This window comes from Hakea prostrata, chromosome 5 (assembly GCF_041222555.1).
Source record: "Hakea prostrata isolate BN-2017 chromosome 5, UWA_Hpros_2, whole genome shotgun sequence".
In the NCBI taxonomy this organism is placed as follows: Eukaryota; Viridiplantae; Streptophyta; class Magnoliopsida; order Proteales; family Proteaceae; genus Hakea; species Hakea prostrata.
The window spans coordinates 24671327-24677326 of NC_142604.1; positions in this window are offsets into that span (position 1 = coordinate 24671327).

Sequence of the window (6000 nt, forward strand, 5' to 3'; positions counted from 1 at the left end):
AACAGATTGAGAGTGAAACACATGGAGTTCCCCCTTTTAAATAGCACAAAGAGTTCAAGAGTTACTAGGGTTTCACCAAACCGACCAAACCGACCACGATGGTTGATTGGTTGCAAAGAGGAAGTTCAAAGGTCGATCCCACACTATCTAGAGGTTTAGAAACATGGTGGGAATAGTTTACCACGAAATTAAAGGAAATAAAGCTTTTGAAAACCTTCAAAACAGATATTTACCAAAATGCCATTGCCTGGACAGCTTGTTCAAAAATAGGGATTTAATAGGCTAAACTTCAATATTTTTGGATGGGCTTCTTTCAACACATCATACTACTTACCTAGTATGGAGGGATGTCTTCAAACCAGGTCCAACTAAGCTTTAGGTCCACCAACCAAGTTCTTCTTCACAAATAAATAGTTCAACACCAAATCAAGTAAGGTTTCCATAAGGAAACACCATCATCAATATCTATGGGTTTTGGGTCAAACACCATATCTTCTACTGAGATGGCCCACAAAGACATCTTCCTAAGATTTTCAAAGATAGTAAAACTGAAATCACGGTCAAACTTCAAAGTCAACATTAAACAAACCCTACTTGACCCAAAACACATCGGGTTTCCGGGCTAGATTTGGGCTGGGTGTTACAGATATACCCAGAGCTAGTGAGGTTGTTCTTCAGCAACCTAACTTATACTGAGGAGGCTAGAGGTCCAGGACATCCACTTCGGCTTGTCCTCAGGAGCAGGGTCCTTCAGACTCGGATCCGCTTCTCTACGAGATCACTGGCTGAGATCTTGCGAGTCCCTCACTACCCAGAGCAGTGCATATGGATACCTGCAGGGGCAGACATAGATAGCTACTTGTTGCCATATGAGCTACGCGAGATATGCTCTACACTGTGAGATAGTCGCCGATGTTTCACTCCGTGGAACAGCGGACGGATGACAGATTCAGCACGGGTCATCGGCCGCATTGTCGGCCGAAACATCATGCCGAAGGCTGGGCATCACCATCGGGTCACAATGATGCAAGCCTTAGTCATCTACAGCATCTACATGGGCTTCGAGATCGACCTTTCCTACATCATACAGTAGGTCATGCTGGATCTGGTTCTGCGGCCTAGCATGTGGAACCTTTGCTATGGGAGGCTACTGACCTTGATCTTCAGGCATTTCGGGGTGAGTTTCGAGGATACACCAGTGGACATTGGTTCACGAGGATATATTATCGGGACTCGGACCATTCGTCAGATGAGGCTGCAACAGACTGTGAGATCTCCTAGTTCAGAGACAGAGGATGAGGATCAGGAGTCAGAGGATAGAGAGGAGGATATCGGTCCTGATAGTGATGATCAAGGCGGAGATGATACAGAGATGCATGAGTCTATGCCGGAGCATCACGAGTTTCCTTCCTCACACTTTGAGACAGATGGCCCTTCTCATGCAGTTCCAGAGACTACAGATCTCAGTGCGCAGATGAGATCGATGACTTCCATGCTGGAGAGGATGGGCGTCAGACAGGAGCAGATGTATGAGAGGATGGAGTCACGACAGGATAGGATCAAACATCAGGTGACTCAGCTATCAGAGGACTTCCGAGCTTACAGAGATCAGAGGAGATCACCTAGATAGATTGTACTTAGGATTTTCCCTTTTATGCTTTTCAGATGTAATCATTGTAAAACTTTTCTTAAAGTTAATGAAGTTCACTTTTTTGTTTCACTTTATTATTGTGTATTATACACTTTTCTTTTATTGCATTAAGTGACAATTGTTTAAGTATAATTATTGTGCATTATTAATAAGTATTCAGTTATGCTTCATTTTACAGTTTCTAGTCCAAGTGTTCTATTATTCACTTCTAAGAGTAGATGAGTCACTTCTGGATTTATGACTCAGAAATGTTCTGTTACTGTTTTCTGTGGTTAGGATTTCCTTGAACTTTGTGCTCTGATACCATTCTGTCACATCCTCCCAGCCGGTACCCTAATTGGCATACCCGAGAGTGTGATCCACAGCCCTGAAGATCAAGTAATGAGGAAATCATCCTCCCACATATACAGTTACATAATCATAAACAGGAAATAATCAGGGTTTAAATAGTATAACAAAAGATTAAAGCCAAGAAATGAATAATCAATATAATCAGAGTGCAAAATGATACCAGATGTAATCACATCAAAAGAAGTAGAGTGAGGCGGAAACTCACTCCACAAAATACAGCGGAACGCAGAATGTAGGTCTAAAAGAAATAATATCTAAAACAATGGAACTAAGATAAAATTCTAACATCAGGGTTTTCTATTCTATAAATAACGTCTTCAAAATAGTGGACTTCATCAATCCATTTGAGACGTTCCACGTATGCGTTGTCCTTAATCGTAGTACGCATCTTGATCAACTGATGGATCATCAAAGTAATCTTGATGGTTGCCAACACCTTGCGTGTAGTATGCTTCATCGGCTTGCGCTTCATCGAACTGTTCGCCATAGGATTCAGTACCTGCAGAATAGTCTAACAATGTACAAAAGGAATGAGTTTTGAAGAAACTCAGTAAGGCAAATTAATCCATAACAACATAAACAACATGTGGCAAAACATAACAAGATGCAATGCAATATGAAACAGATAATGTATGTATGCAACTAAACTCTATGTATGCTGGTCTCTATAGCAGACATGCTTTAAGTCATAGCACCGTACTTCTTAGGGAAGGTCTCAATCACACCCTCAAACATTTAAGATATCTTGGGTTCCCTCAACCATTTAAGATATCTTGGGTAGCCGGTTGGTAATGGGTCCTGCATCCCTCTCGGACAAACCATGGTAGGGGGTTAAGTCAACACACTCTCTCACAACCATTTGGCATAAGTACCGGCGCATGTCAGGAAAAACCTAGCCCAGTGCAAGTCATCTAGTCAGTTACATCAAGTCAGGTCCAGATACTTCCATTCCTCCCCTCTCGGGATCCTTTCCGGTATCCTTTCCACTAGAGTCAGCGTATCTGACTCTCTCAAATACGGACTCATCAACCCTATTGGTTATCCACATATGGTAAACGGGAAGCTCTCATGTCCCCTCACGGATATACTCACCGGTCTCGAGCGCCCATGAGCCCAAGTCTAGCCATATTCAACCCTCCAATACATGGACCCCACAATGTGATTCCCGTCCTCTCAAGGGTTGGTTACCGGTCTTGAGCGCCCGTGAATCCCCATTGCTGCCACGGGTCGTTCGGTCTCAATACCCTTCCGAATCGGGTCTGATATAACAGGGGTATAACCTAGCCAAACACTGCTAGACATCCCTAGGTATGACAACCAATGATTCGGGAAAGTGTCGATGGGCAACCTCGGAAACATCCCATACTATTTCCGATAATGTCCAAGGACAGAAGTGTCAAAAGGACACCTCCCAATCCCAAACCAAACTTAATCAAACACATTCTCAGATCAGTCATGACATACACAACCAGTAGTTCATCATATAAAAGAGAATGTAAAAGCAAAATCAGATTAAGTAGTAATAAGTAATTCATATAACATGAATAATGAAAAAGATGATATAAACAAGTGCTACTGTTCTCTCAGTAGGAGATCAGAATTAAAGTACAACAACAGTAGGTAATCTCATAGTTTCACAAAGTAGAAACCAGAGAACAAGTAATCTATGCAGTTAAGGAATAATTGTCCTTACCTTCTAATTCGCAAAGGAACTTAGAGAATCAAGTAAGACCTTGACTAAACCTGAGAAAATAGTCTTAAACAAGTGTATACAATGAGTTAGGAAAGATACATGGAAGGAAAGATTACAATTCAATCAAAACAGACCAAGAATGGGGTTGCTGTACCCATTGGTCGACTGATTGGTCTACTGCCCCAATCGACCAATGAGTCGACCAACAGAGACAGTAGCCTAAAAAAAACAGAATTTTTAGAATATGAATCCGAATTTGGTGGTTCAAAAGGGTACAAAATAAGGGGGAAACTTTAATGAAAACATCTAAGTCTATAGAGGACAACAAACCATTAATCAAATCAAGTTTCTAGGCCACAACTCAGGAATCAGAAAGTTAACCTAATTAGGTTAAACATAGATTATGACGGAAAAATATAACATGATCAAGGGTAAGGAAATAAAATTAATAGGTTACAATTCTAGTAAAGAAAATAAAGTGAGAGTCTTCTAACATGATCAAAGTATGGGTTCTTGATTTTACCCAACAAATTAGGGTTTCACCCTTTTTGGTTCCCATGAAAAAGGTTGAGATCACACGAGGGAGGGAATTGATGATAGGCCAATTACAACAAGAAGAATTAAAGAATATTGAATTTAGATCAACCTCCACATTACCCATGAGGTTTCCCTCACATGAGGGTTTTACCAAAAGGTTCCCCTGATGACCACACAAGGTTAGGGTTTCAAGGGTTAGGGTTTCCAGGATTCAATCGGCAAGGGTTGAGATCATGATGATGATCATGGATCTCAAGGAACATGATGATATCATGGAATAGATGGTTGCAAGAATGTAGCATCATCTTCCTGATCTCAATCAAGAACAGATTCAAGAAAAGAAAAATCAGAAATAGAGAGGAAAGAGATCATACACATACCTTTGATGCAGGAGGATGAGGATTGCTTGAGTTCTTGTGAGATATCAACCAAGGATGCAAGGGAAACGATTAGATTAGGGTTCTAACTTGTTCCAGAGGCTTAGGAGTCAGATGAGGCGGAGTATTCCCGAGATTAGATTTAAATAGAATAGCCACGATTCAAATTTCAAAAACGGAATCAATTGGTCGATTGATTGGTTGACTGCCCAGTCAACCAATGAGTCGACCAATCAAAACAACAACTTCAAAACAGGGAATTGAAGGCTCAGATCAAGTCCAAACATCAAGGGGTTTTGCACACACCTAAAGTGACATACCTAGTAGGTAGAAATGCCTTCGAACCAATACAGAGAGCACTCCAAGTCCATCAACTAATCCAATCTTCATCAGTGTGCAGTTTCCATAGCAGGGGCACTGACATCCATACTCAAGGATTCCACTCCAGCCATCAAGTCTTCAACTAAAATGGCCCAAAGTTGACTTCTTGCCTTACTTCGGGTTGCTGGACCTACAAACAACAGGGTTTCCGGGTCAGAGTTAGGGCTGGGTTTCACAGTGTTCCAAGACCAGAGATTTGAAGTTGGGCTCATCATTCCATCTATTTCAAAGAAACTCTTTGCAGGTAAACTTGTAACAACCTTAAAGCTGAAGAAAGAAGAACCTGTAATAAAACCAATTCCTTGATCTATCGATGTTCCTTCAATCTCACGAAAATGTATAAAGAAATCAAGTCTTTTTAAGTATTGGCAATGCAAAACCAAATCAAGAGAGGGAAAACGAGATAAATGCCATCATTTGTAGGTGTAGGTGCAGGTGCAGGAGCAAACGACTCTAAGTGGCGGGCAAAACAATGTTGAAGATGAAAGCAATGATGGCGAATAATCCAAATGAAACCCTAAGAAGCGCCATTTTAATTTGATTTCAAATTTGTTATTTTAGTTGAAACCTAGAGATCTATCTCTCTCCCCCCCTCTATGCAGCTTTCTCCCCATCCCACCTCAAACAAAAATAATGGAGTTGTTAGTGCGGAGAGGAAGGGATTAAGCTTAGAAGAGCCGCAAAGCCGTAGAGAGAGAGAGATGAGAATCGTGAGTGAGAGAGATGTGTGTAGATGGAACACACATTTATAGCGGCATGGCGGAGGTGGAAACAGGCCGTTCACAGCTGGTCTATATCTGTTCACTGGTGGTGAGTCGGTGTTGCCGGAGGTGAAGAGGAGACAGAAGACACCCGAAACAGGAGATAGAAAAGTAAGGGATGAGGTGGTTAAGAGTTAAAATAATTATGACCATAAGATTAGAATAAAACACATGTACACAATCTAACGGCCAACAACAGGAAACCGGACCAACAGGAGGTGATAAAAATCCAGCATCTGCTGGCTTGGC